Raw genomic sequence first — 14,827 nt, 5'->3', positions numbered from 1 at the left:
GAGGCCAGAAGGGAATGGCGAGAAATACTCAAAGTAATTCAGAACAAGAACTTAGAATTAAGACTACTTTAACCAGCAAGGCTATCATTTAAAATCATAGGAGAAATAAAAAGCTTCCCAGACAAAAAACAACTCAAGGAATTCATTACAACCAAACCAATGCTGCAGAAAATGTTAAGGAGCCTGCTGTAAACAGATTATGGTGGAAAAAGAATATAGCAAAAAAGGAATACAGCTTTAAAGAATAAAATGGCAATAAACAACTACATATCAATAATAACCATAATGTATCAAAAGACATAGGGCAGCTGCGTGGATAATAAAACAGGACCCTTACATATGCTGTCTACAAGAGACACACCTTAGAACAAAAGATACACATAGATTGAAGGTAAAAAAAATGAAAAAAAAAACATTTCATGCAAATGGAAATGAAAAAAAGTTAAGGTAGCAATACTTATATCAGACAAGTTGGACTTTAAAACAAAGGATATAGAAAGAGATAAAGAAGGCCACTACATAATGATAAAGGGAGTAATCCAACAGGAAGATATAACTATTATAAATATCTAGGCACCTAATATAGGAGCACCTAAATATATAAATCAGACTTTGTTGGATTTAAAGGATGAGATCAGCAGCAATAATATAATAGTAGGGGATTTCAGTACTCCACTAACATCACTATATAGATCCTCAAGAAAGAAAATTAACAAAGAAACAGCAGACTTATTGGACACACTAGATCAACTCGATTTAATAGATATCTTCAGAAACTTTCACCCTAAAGCAGCAGAATATACATTCTTTTCAAGTGCTCATGGTACATTCTCTAGGACAGACCACATGTTAGGGCACAAAAGTGCTCTCAACAAATTTCATAAAATTGAAATCATATAAAGCACTTTCTCCAATCACAATGGCATGAAACTAGAAATGAACCACAACAGAAAAGCTCAAAAATTTTCAAACACATGGAAACTAAATAGCAGGTTATTAATGGATTAAAATGAGATCAAAGAAGAAATAAAAAATTCTAGAAATGAATGACAATGATCGTACAACAACTCAAAATTTATGGGACACAGCAAAAGCAGTAATGAGAGGAAAGTTCATAGCACTAGAGACACACTTTAAGAAGCTAGAAAAAGCTCAAATAAACAATTTAACCCTGCATCTAAAAGAACTAGAAAAAGAACAGCAAGAAAAGCACAAATGTAGTAGAAAGAAGGAAATAATAAAGATCAGAGCAGAAATAAATGACATTGAGGCTAAAAAAACAACACAGAGGATCAATAAAACTAGGAGCTGATTCTTTGAAAAGGTAAACAAGATTGATGAACCTTCAACTAGACTCACCAAGAAAAGGAGAGGACTCAAATAAAATTAGAAATGAGAGTGGAGAAATAACAACTGACACAACAGAAATACAAAATATTGTAAGAAAATACTATGAAGAACTGTAATCCAAAAAATTAGACAACCTAGATGAAATGGAAAAATTCCTTGAAACATACAATCTTCCAAAAATCAATCGGGAAGAATCAGAAAACCTAAACAGACTGATTACACCAAATGAGATCGAAACAGTTATCAAAAAACATTCAACAAAGAAAAGGCCAGGGCCTGATGGCTTCAAACTGAATTCTACCAAATATTCAAAGAAGAACTAACTCCTATCCTTCTCAAACTATTTCAAAAAATTCAAGAGAAAGGAAAAATTCCAATCTCCTTTTATGAGGCGAGCATAATTCTGATTCCAAAACCAGGCAAAGACAATACAAAGAAAGAAAATTATAGGCCAATATCTCTGATGAATATAGATGCTAAAATCCTCAACAAAATACTAGCAAACCGGATTCAACAATATATGGAAAAAATCATACACCATGATCAAGTGGGATTTATTCTTTGGAGTCAAGTCTGGTACAATATTCATAAATCAATCAGTGTGATTCATCACATAAACAAAAAGAAGAAAAACTATATGATAATTTTAATAGATGCAGAAAAAGCATTTGATAAAATCCAGCACCCATTCATGATCAAAACTCTCAGCAAAGTGGAAATACAGGGAACATACCTCAACATGATAAAAGCCATGTATGAGAAACCCACAGCCAACATCATACTCAATGGGCAAAAATTAAAAGCAATCTCCTTAAGATCAGGAACACGGCAGGGGTGCCCCCTTTCACCACTCTTATTTAACATAGTCCTGGAAGTCCTACCCACAGCAATCAGACAAGAAGAAGAAATAAAATGCATTCAAGTTAAAAAATAAGTGAAACTATCATTATTTGCAGATGATATGATATTGTATATAGAAAACCCTAAAATCTCAGTCAAAAAACTACTGGACCTGATAAATGAATTCAGCAATGTGACAGGATATAAAATCAATACTCAGAAATCAGAGGCATTTTTATACACCAACAATGAACAGTCAGAAAGAAAAATTAAGAAAACAATCCCCTTTACAATTACAAAAAATAATAATAATAAAGTACCTAGGAATAAATTTATCCAAGGAGACTAAAGACTTGTACTCAGAAAATTACAAAGCATTGATAAAAGAAATCAAGAAAGATACAACCAAGTAAAAGCATATACTGTGCTCATAGTTAGTTAGAATAAACATCATTAAAATGTCTATATTACCCTCAGCAATCTTGAAAAAGAAGAATAAAGTGGGAGATATCACACTTCCTGATATCAAGTTATACTACAAGGCCATTGTACTCAAAACAGCGTGGTACTGGCATAAGAACAGGCATATAGATCAATGGAACAGAACAGAGAATCCAGAAATAAACCCACAGTTCTATGGACAACTGATATTTGACAAAGGAGGCAAGAAAATACAATGGAGTAAAGGCAGCCTCTCTAACAAATGGTGTTGGGAAAGTTAGACAGCTACCTGCAAAAAAATGAAACTAGATGACCAACTTACACCACTCACAAAAATAAACTCAAAATGGATAAAAGACTTAAATATAGGCTGTGAAACCATAAGCATCTTAGAAGAAAACATAGGCAGTAAGCTCTCGGACATCTCTCGGAGCAATATATTTGCTGATTTATCTCCACGGGGAAGTGAAATAAAAGACAGGATAAACAAATCGGACTATAGCAAACTAAAAAGCTTTTGAACAGCTAAAGACAACAGGAACAGAATAAAAAGAAAAACTACACAATGGGAGAACATATTTGACAATACATCTGATAAGGGGTTAATAACCAAAATTTATAAAGAATTTGTAAATCTCAACATCAGGAAGACAAACAATCCAATCCAAAAATGGGCAAAAGAAATGAATAGACACTTCTCCAAAGAGGACATACAGATGGCCAATAAGCATATGAAAAAATGCTCAACATCACTAATCATTAGAGAAATGCAAATTAAAACCACAATGAGATATCACCTCACACCAGCCAGAATGGTGCTCATCAACAAAACAACACAGAATAAATGCTGGTGAGGATGTGGAGAAAAGGAAACCCTCCTGCACTGCTGGTGGAAATACAGACTGGTGCAGCCATTGTGGAAAACAGTATGGAGATTCCACAAAAAAAAACCAAAAAAAAAACAAAACTAAAAATCAAACTGCCTTTTGACCCAGCTATCCCACTTTTAGGAACATACCCCAAGAACATCATAGAACAGCTCCAAAAGGAGAAATGCACCCGCATGTTTGTGGCAGCATTGTTCACAATAGCAAAGATCTGCAAACAGCCCAAGTGTCCATCAGAGGACGAGTGGATTAAAAAGCTTTGGTACATATATACTATGGAATACTACTCGGCCAAAAGAAATGATGACATCGGATCACTTACAATAACATAGATGGACCTTGATAACATTATATGAAGTAAAATAAGTAAATCAGAAAAAAAAACTAAGAACTATATGAATCCATACATAGATGGGACATAAAAACGAGACTCAGAGACATGAACAAAAATGTGATGGCAACAGGGGTAGGGGGGTGGGGGAAGGAGGGATGGGTGAGGAAGGAGAGAGGGGTTGGGGGAGGGGATGGGCACAAAGAAAACCAGATAGAAGGTGACAGAAGACAATTTGACTTTGGGTGAGAAGTATACAGCACAATCAAATGTCAAAATAATCTGGAGACGTTTTCTCTCAACATATGTACCCTGATTTATCAATGTCAATGCATTAAATTTTTATAAATTAATTAATTATTTTAAAAAGAACCAAACAAGACACAAAGCTATCAAAAAGTAGAATATAAAATGGCAATATAAAATCCTCAAGTGTCAATAATTACACTAAATATAAATGGATTGAACTCACCAATAAAGAGAAACAGAGTAGCAGATTGGATCAAGAAGCAAAACCCAACAGCATGCTGCCTTCAAGAGACACATCTAAGCTACAAGGATAAAAATAGATTCAAAGTGAAAGGTTGAAAAATTATTCTCCAAGCAAATAATATCCAAAGAAAATCAGGAATAGCTATACTCATATCTAACAATTCTGACTACAAGACAACAAAGGTAACTAGAGACAAGAATGGACATTTTATAATGATAAAGGGGACAGTGTATCAAGAAGACAAACACTCCTTAATATATATGCACCAAACTAAGGAGCACCAAAATATATAGACTACTACTAATTGATCTAAAAGAGCAAACCAAAAAAAATATCATCATACTTGGAGACTTCAATACACCATTGATGGCTTTAGATCGTTCATCCAAACAGAAAATCAATAAATAAATATCCACCTTAAATGAAACACTAGAACAAATGGACATAATAGACATTTAAAGGACATTTCATCCCAAAATGTCAGAGTATACATTTTTCTCCAGTGTACATAGAACATTCTCAAGAATAGACCATATTTCAGGCCACAAAATTAACACCAACAAATTTAGAAAGACTGAAATTATACCAAGCATATTCTCTGATGATAAGGCTTTGAAACTAGAATTCAACTGCAGAAAAGAAGTAAATACACACACAAAAATGTGGAAATTAAACAACATACTTCTAAAAACTGAATGGATCAAAAAAAGAAATAAAAGAAGAGATTAAAATATATATACAGACAAATGAAAATGACAACATGACACATCAGAATCTCTGGGATGCAGCAAAAGCAGTAATAAGAGAGAAGTTCATATCACTACAGGCCTATATGAAAAAGCAAGAGAGAGCCCAAGTAAACAACCTAACATCACATCTTAAGGAATTAGAAAAAGAACAACAAAATACAACAAAACCAGCAAAAGAAAGGAAATAATAAAATTAGAGCAGAAATAAATGAAAGAGAAAAGAAAAGCTATAGAAAAATTAATAAAATAAAGAGCTGGTTCTTTGAAAAGATCAATAAAATTGACAAACCCCTGGAAAGACTCACTAAGAAAAAAAAAGAAAAGACTCATATAAACAAAATCCAAAATGAAAGAGAAATTACCAGTTATCATAAATATACAAAGGATTATTGCAAAATAATATTAAAAATTATATGCCACCAAATTCAACAATCTAGAAGAAATGGATAAACTCCTGAACAATACAATCTTCCTAGACTGAACCACAAAGAAGTAGGAAGACTGAATAGACCGATAAGCAGAGAGGAAATAGAAAAAACTGCCAAAAACCTCCCCCAAAATAAATGTCCAGGGCCTGATAGATAGATATACTTGTGAATTCTTCCAAACATTCAAAAAAGAATTGGTTCCTATCCTTCTCAAAGCCTTCCAAAAAATTGAAGAAAAAATCCTTCTAAACACATTGTATGAGGCCAACATAACCCTCATACCAAAACCTGGCAAGGACAACACACACACACAAAAAAAACTACAGACCAATATCTCTAATGAATACAGCTGCAAAAATCCTAACCAAAATACTAGCAAATCTAATACAACAACACATCAAAAAAATAATTCATCATGATCAAGTGGGATTCATCCCAGAAATACAGGATGGTTCAATATACATAAAACAATTAACATAATACACTATATCAACAAAACTAAGAACAAAAACCATATGATCCTATCAATAGATGCAGAAAAGGCATTCAATAAAACACAGCATCTTTTTATGTTTAAAACACTCAACAAAATGGATATAGAAGAAAAGTATCTCAACATAATAATGGCCATTTAAGACAAACCATTAGCTAACATCATACTAAATGGTAACTGAAAACTTTTCCTCTAAAATCAGGAACAAGACAAGGATGCCCACTATCTCCACTCCTATTCAACATAGTGCTGGAAGTTCTAGCCAGAGCAATCAGACAAGGCAAAGAAATAAAAGGCATTCATATTGGAAAAGAAGTAAAGGTTTCACTTTCTGCAGATGACATGAACGTGTATATAGAAAACCCCAAAGACGCTACAGAAAAGCTATTAGAAACAATAAACCAATACAGTAAGGTTACAGGATACAAAATTAATATACATAAGTCTATATCTCTCTTATAAGCCAACAATAAAACCTCAGAAAAAGAACTAAAAAAATAATCCCTTTTACAATAGCAACAAAAAAATAAAATACCTAGGAATAAATATAACAAAGAATGTAAAGGACCTATATACTGAAAACTACAAAGCATTATTAATGGAAATTAAAAAAGACAAAATAAAATAGGAAAATATTTTTTGTTCTTGGATAGGAAGAATAAATATAGTTAAAATGACCATACTACCCAAAGCAATATACAAATTTAATGCAATTCTCATCAAAATTTCAATGTCATTTTTTAAAGAAATGAAACAAAAAATCATCAGGTTTATATAGAACCATAAAAAACCTTGAATAACCAAATAATTTAAAAAAATAAAGCTGGAGGCATTACAAATTTGACTGCAAACTATACTACAGAGCCATGATAATCAAAACAGCATGGTACTGGCAGAAAAGTATGCACACAGACCAATAGAAGAGAATAGAGAGCTCAGAAATAAAACCACATACATATGGTCAAATTATCTTTGATAAAGGAGCCAAAAACACACAATGGAGAAAAGAAAGCCTCTTCAATAAATGATACTGGGAAAATTGAAAAGCCACATGCAAAATAATAAAACTTGACTACAGTTTATCTCCTTGCACAAAAATTAGTGCAAAATGGATCAAAGACCTAAATATATATAAGACCTGAAACAATAAATTACATAGAAGAAAACATAGATATTAAACTCATGGATTTTGGCTGTAAAGAACATTTTATGAATTTAACTCCAAAGGCAAAGGAAGTAAGGCAAAGATAAATGAATGAGACCACATCAGACTAAGAAGCTTCTGCACAGCAAAAGAAACTGTCAACAAAACAAATAGGCAACCAACTAAATGGGAGATGATATTTTCAAACAACAGCTCAGATAAGGGACTAATATCCAAAATATACAAAGAACTCATAAAACTCAACAACAAGCAAACAAACAATCCAATAAAAAATGGTAAGAGGACATGAACAGGCACTTTTCCCAAAAAGACATACAAATGGCCAACAGATATATAAAAAAATGCTCATCATCACTAACTGTTCAAAAAATGCAAATCAAAACTACAATGAGATATCACTTCACACCTGTTAGATTAGCTATTGTCAACAAAACAGGTAATAAGTGCTGGAGAGACAGTGGAGAAAAAGTAACCTTCATTCACTGTTGGTGGGAATGTAAATTAGTGCAACCATTATGGAAGTAAGTATGGTGATTCCTCAAAAAATTAAGAATAGAACTACCATATGACTCAGCAACCCCTCTACTGGGTATATACCCACAAAACTTGAAAACACTGATACATAAAGACACATGCATCACCATGTTCATTGTCACATTGTTTATGGTGGCCAAGACATAAACATCCAAAATGCCCTTCAATAGAGAATTGTATAAAGAATATGTGGTACATATACACAATGGAATACTACTCAGCCATAAGAACTGATGACATAGTATCATTTACAACATGGATAGACCTCGATAACATTATACTGAGTGAAATAAGTAAATAAGAGATAGTTAAAAACTGTATGATCCCATACATAGATGGGACATAAAATTGAGACTCATGGACATAGACAGGGTGCAGTGGTTACCCGTGGGAAGGGAAGGGTGAAGGAGAGCAGTGAGGGCAGTGGAGGGGCTTAAAAGAAAACAAAATACTTGGTTACAGATAGTTTGACTTTGGGTGATGGGTATACAACATAATCAAATGTCCAAAGGATGTGGAGATGTTTTCTCTAAATCTATATACTCTGACCAATTTTGGGGGACCAAAAGGACAACAGAGTATTTTGCAGTTTGGATTTTGGGGACAGAGGTGTGGGGAACTGGCTGCTGCCCAGCCCCTCACCTCACTAAATTGTAAAAGGCTAAGCCCTTCCCCACACCTCCATGTATTTGATTATTCTTCTCCCCATGTTCCCTGGAAGAAAAGACTGGCTTCTTTGTGTATGTTTACGTATTGGTGGGGATTTTCTACACTTGATGGAGTTCTTGAGTTGCCTTGGTAACTGTATCCTAATTTCCACTTTGCCCTCTAAATAAAGAAGGATGCTTTTCTGGGGGCAGCCATGTTTTCTCAGCTTTGCTAGGGCAGTAATTTTCTGCCAATAGGAACTGTGAAGCTCTACCAGACCCATCTTTTATATTCTTTAATTCTTTGTGTCTATTTTCTCCAATTCCATACTGTTCCCAATCAGTACCTGAATATACTCATCGCGGCTGACCCGCAGCAACCAATATCACCCTGTTAAATTTAATTGTTTAAATAAAAGATGCCAGTTTCTAAAAAGCCTTAGCCCCTAAGACTGCACACTGAAGCTCTAAGTCCACACGCCTTCAATAGCATAATCTATTCTTACTACTACACATGTAGTTTAGGGATATATGTCAGCTTGGAACATATCACAAATGCCTATCTTCGTTCTCATGTCAGAACTAAGAAAGTGTACTGTGCATGTGACCAATCCCCCTCTTGGTGATTTCACGCACAGGAAGAGTCTGAGAAGCACAATCCAGATGATGAGGTTCCAGCAAAGGGCTTTGAGGTCTAGTCAGTGGAAGTACAAGCCAGTTTTGGAATCTGGGGAACTCAGGTACTGGGCTTCTTCCTAGAAAAAGAGCTTTGAAAAAAAAATAGTTGCCTAGCTGTCAGCCTTCCATTTCTAAGTCCCACATCAGAAATATGTAAAACTGCTCAAATTAAAAAAAATATTTTTCTTCCACATCCCATGCTGCCATAGTTACATCCCATTGTGAGCATTCATCATGGCTCAGCCATGAAAGCATTGCATAAGAAAATGTGGTACCTAAGGTCTTGAGTCACATGCCATTAAATACATCATGTTTTCTTCTTTGAAGCCTGGATGACTCATTTATTTAGATGGGTAGGAATACAAGTCCTGCCTCCCTCAAGGATGTTTTGAACTTCAGATGGAATCCTATTTGTAAAAGTTCTCTGAAAAGACAATGGTGCTGCATAAAATGAGGTTATTATTTATGCATTAGTATTTACTTGCCATTTCTTAATGCATTCTTGGTTCATGCTTACTGGAGATGGAGTCATGCCATATCACAATTCTCAGTTGAGGTAGGACATCTTCAGTTATATGGTTTTGCTTCTAATTATCTCACACACATACCAGGATCAAGTGGCAAGCTACAGCTTGAGAGTTGCATACTCTCTGTTTATACCTAGGGACATGCTGTCCTAATCTAAGCACTATCATCTGTTTCCTGGTACATGAACTCCTGCCTGTAAGAGTTTGCCCATAGTCAGTTCCATAGCTCCCCAGACCCCAGAGTTGTAATCTTTGCCTACATGCTCCATCATCGATTCAGAGTCAAAGTGCCTGGGACTGGTCTCTTCTGGGCCAGTAGCTCCCAAGACCTAGTACTGAGCACCAACATGTTGGTCATTCTCATGAGAAAGCGTGCTCTGCTCTTGCTGCATCCACCATTATTGTTACCTACAACCCATGGCTGTTCTATAGGAAGCATGGCAGTTCTCAAACTGGTTCTCTTTTTTAAATACTCTTAGACTGAAGTATAATAAACATATAGAAAAGTACAGGAGTCACAAGCAGCTCAATATGTATTCAGAGTGAACACACCTGTATAGTGTCCATTCAGATCAAGAATTGAATATCTCAGAAGCCCCTTCATGCCCTCTCCCAGTCATTAAAATCCCTAAGATAAACACTTGCTCCTCCCAGTCATTAGCCACCTCCCCAAGTAATGATTTTCTTGACTTTTAACACTCTATTTTAGTTTCACCTGCTTTTGAGCTTTATAAATGGACATTATTATTCTTTTATGCCTGCCTTTTTTATTGATTGATTGGTTTTAGAAAAAGAGAGAAAGGGAAGAGAGAAAAAATGAGAGACAGAGAGAAACTCAGATTTTTTGTTCCACCTATCCATGAATCCATTGGTTGATTCCTGCATGTGCCCTGACTGGGGATTGAACTCTCAACCCTGGCATATCAGGAGAAGGTTCTAACAAGCTGAGCTAACTGGCTAAGGCCTCTGCCTCCCTTCTTTTGCTCAATATAATGTTTATGAGATTCATCTATGTTGCTGCATAAAGTTTTTTTTATTACTACAACATATTCCACTGTTAATATACCACTATTTACCTACTTTTGATGGATACTTGATTTCCAGTTTTTCTCTATTACAAAAGTATTCCAATAAATATCTTGTGCATGTCTTTGGTGAACATGATGTACATACACATTTTCTATTGAGTATCTATGAGTAAAATACCTGGTTGAGAAGGTGTGCATACAGTCACCTTTAGCAGATGTGGCAGTTTTCCAAAGGTGTTGTGCTAATTTATGTTCCCAGCAAGTGTGTATGAATTCTAATTATCCTACTATCCTACATCTTTGCAAACATCAGGTATTGTCTGTCTTTTTCATTTTAGCCATTCCATTTATTCTGATTTAATGTAATTCCCTTGATGACTAATGATTTCCAGCACTGTTTCATATATTAGCATTTTAAATGTTTTTGTAAGTGCCTGTTCAAGTCTTTTGCCCATTTTTCTGTATATGAGCCTTCCTTATCATCATGTGGGAGTTTTCTGTGTTCTGAATATTTGAATTTGTAGGCAATTCAATAATCTTCTCCTACTTTGTGATTTGTCTCATTGCTATCTAAATAGTGTCTATTGACAAAGAGAAGCTCCAAAGTTTAATAGAGTATAAAAATAAAAAATTTCCCTTATGATTAGTGCTTTTATTGTGTTCAGTAAGGAGCCTAGCAATTGACATCTTTGGCAAAATTGTGCCCACATTGGCATCTGTTGAAAGTCACTCAAAATAGTCAATTTTTTTGTCATTTGTATGACTAATTTCTCAGGTTTTCCTGGAAATTTTTAACTCTTCTCTAAGCTTAGCCTAGACCTGACATAGACTGGCAAGTTATCCATATACAGAAAACATACTCTATTCACATATTGCTGATGTACTGTTCATCTTTTTGTCTTTTCATGAATGTATAACATTTATTGACATTGGCTTGAGAAATTCAATCCCAAAATGTACCCAGTAAAAAAAACAAAGACTTCTTTATCCCTAACCAAAGACACTTGAGTAAATGGTTCATACTTCTCTCCAACCAGAGGATAAATAGCTTAAATCACCCACTTAGGGAGATGGCTAACAAAAATCCAATTAATAGTGCTATTTGTGCCCCACACACTTAAGAACAGATAAAGTCAGGGGAATAAATCTTGTTTGGGTTCATCAGCATAAAGCTGATGAATATTCTATTAAGATTGGCCCCTAGGATCTTCCTTAAACTCTCAGTCTTTAAAAACCTCAAGATGAAAGATCCAGCACTCCTCCTCAGAAGCATGCCTGCCCCTTTCCCTTCCACCTCTCCTTCCCCAGGCACATCACCTTTGCCTCTCTCTCTCCTAAGCTCCCAGGGCCCTTCTTCCCACTCTGTAACTGTTTCCTGAGCCTATGCAGCCCAAACTCACTTCTATCACATCTAGAACTTTCTAAATAAACTTTATTATAATCAGGAAAAAAATTCTTTAAAAAAAGATCTAATTAATAATTATTTAGCTATCAATTTAGCAAATAAAAACAAAAAGTACTGTTTAATTGCACTGCCTTATAAAAATATTAAAATGATCCTGGTAGAACCATTAAACCCCAGAGATTATTTAGAATCATTTCATTTCATAAAAGAGTCCTATTCAAAAGGTAAGTCATATTAATATATATCTTTTATAGATGAGAAGTTTGAAGTGCAACTGTATAAGAAATTAAATAGGTTGTCGAAGATGGCAGCGGAGTAGGCAGACGCACAGACACCCAGCTCTCAACACCAAACTGGAATACAAATCAATTTAGAAAAAATCAGCATGAAAAACCAACGCTGAACTGCAAGAACAGCTCTCAAAAACCAAGGAGCAAAGAGGAAGCCACAATAACCCTGGTAAGGAGTGCCTGAATGTCCTCTGCTTACAGGAATGGAAGGGGGGGTGAGGCTGAGAGCCCAGAGAGGATTTCACAGAGGAAAAAGAGCAGAAACTACTGCTCACAGCCACTTACTGGAGACCAGGGAGCAAGGTGGGTTGGAAAGACCAGCTTATCTCCCAAGTGGAAAGGACAGGGAGAGGGACAGACTGTGAGGAGCTAAGGTATGCAAGAAACGAAATAAAAAAGCTGACTCATTCATGCTGGAGGCGGCCATAGCTGGGGGAGGGACTGAACCTTTCACAAAACAGAGCTGAAGTGCTTCCAGATCAGAGATCTTCGGACATCTATCCAGCTCCAATCAGCACAACAAGACACAGCTGAAAACAAGAAGTGGGGAGGAGGGGCAGTAACTCAGGTCTTCGTGGAGATCTGAGATATATCTCCCCCTACTGAAGCTGAGAAAAAACCCTGCCCCCAGTGAGATTAGTTGGTGGAAGTGACCTTCAGCATCTCAGATTACACACACAGCATTCCTGGTTACAGTTTCAAGGAAGCCCCCTGCTGAGATCAGTTAACAAGACTATCACATGTTGAGAAAACAAACAATTCAAGACTTCAAAGATGCCCAAATCCGAAAGTGGATTACAAGTAATAGTTGATACCAACCCACAAAGACCTAAAAATAACACAAATGAAAACTGGAGGCAGACAACACCAAGCCTAGACTCAACCAACTCTACAAATAAAATAAAAATAAAAAAAATAAAAAAAAGAAAATGAGAAGACAAAGGAGTGCAATCCAAATGAAACCACAAGAGACACTTTCAAGAGATGAAATGAGTGATATGGAAATAATCAAACTTCCAGATGCAGAGTTCAAAATAATGATTGTAAGGATGCTTAGGGATCTTAGAACAACAATGGAGGGACAGTTTGAAAACCTAAACAAAGAAATAGCAAGTATAAAAAAGAAACAGTTGGAGACGACAAATACAATATCAGAAATAAAGACCACAATGGAAGGAATTAAAAACAGGAGAGATAGAGCAGAGGATCAAATCAGTGAGTTAGAGGACAACTGAAATGAAGGCATGAAAGCAGAAAAGAAAAGAGAAAAAAGAATCAAAATGTCATAGGAATCTCTTAGAGAGCTCTGTGACAACATGAAGAGAAATAACATCCACATCATAGGGGTTCCTGAAGAAGAAGAAAAAGAACAAGGGATAGAGACTTTGTTCAATCATATCATAGCTGAAAACTTCCCTAAATTAATGCAAGAGAAACTCTCACAAATCCAAGAAGCACAGAGGACTCCATTAAAGAGAAACCCAAAGAAACCTACACCAAGACACATCATAATTAAAATACCAAAGTTAAGCGATAAAGAGAAAATATTAAAAGCTGCAAGAGAAAAAAAGTTATCACCTACAAAGGAGCCCCCATAAGGATGACATGTGACTTCTCAACAGAAACACTTGAGGCCAGAAGGGAATGGCAAGAAATACTCAAAGTAATGCAGAACAAGAACCTACAACCAAGACAACTTTATCCAGCAAGGCTATCGTTTAAAATCGAAGGAGAAATAAAAAGCTTCCCAGACAAAAAACAACTCAAGGAATTCATTACAACCAAACCAATGCTGCAGGAAATATTAAGGGGCCTGGTGTAAACAGATAAAGTGGGAAAAGAATACAGAGGAAAAAAAAAAGGAATACACCTTTAAAGAAGAAAATGGCAATAAACAACTACATATCAATAATAACCTTAAATGTAAATGGATTAAATGATCCAATCAAAAGGCATAGGGTAGCTGCGTGGATAAGAAAAGAGGACCCATATATATGTTGTCTACAAGAGACACACCTTAGAGCAAAAGAAACACACAGATTGAAGGTAAAAGGATGGGAAAAAAAACGTTTCAGGCAAACGGAAATGAAAAAAAAGCTGGGGTAGCAATACTTATATCAGACAAATTGGACTTTAAAACAAAGGATATAGTAAGAGATAAAGAAGTCCACTACATAATGATAAAGGGAGTAATCCAACAGGAAGATATAACTATTATAAATATCTAGGCACCTAATATAGGAGCACCCAAATATATAAAACAGACTTTGATGGATTTAAAGGGCGAGATCAACAGCAATACTATAATACTAGGGGATTTCAATACCTCACTAACATCACTATATAGATCCTCAAGAAAGAATATTAACAAAGAAACAGCAGACTTATTGGAAACACTAGATCAACTCGATTTAATAGATATCTTCAGAACCTTTCACACTAAAGCAGCAGAATATACATTCTTTTCAAGTGCTCATGGTACATTTTTTAGGACAGACCACATGTTAGGGCACAAAAGTGCTCTCAACAAATTTAAGAAGA

The sequence above is a fragment of the Saccopteryx bilineata genome, unplaced genomic scaffold (genome assembly GCF_036850765.1).
Source record: "Saccopteryx bilineata isolate mSacBil1 unplaced genomic scaffold, mSacBil1_pri_phased_curated manual_scaffold_84, whole genome shotgun sequence".
Classification (NCBI taxonomy): domain Eukaryota; kingdom Metazoa; phylum Chordata; class Mammalia; order Chiroptera; family Emballonuridae; genus Saccopteryx; species Saccopteryx bilineata.
The sequence above is the reverse complement of the archived record's forward strand: the minus strand, read 5'-3'. Positions refer to the sequence as shown.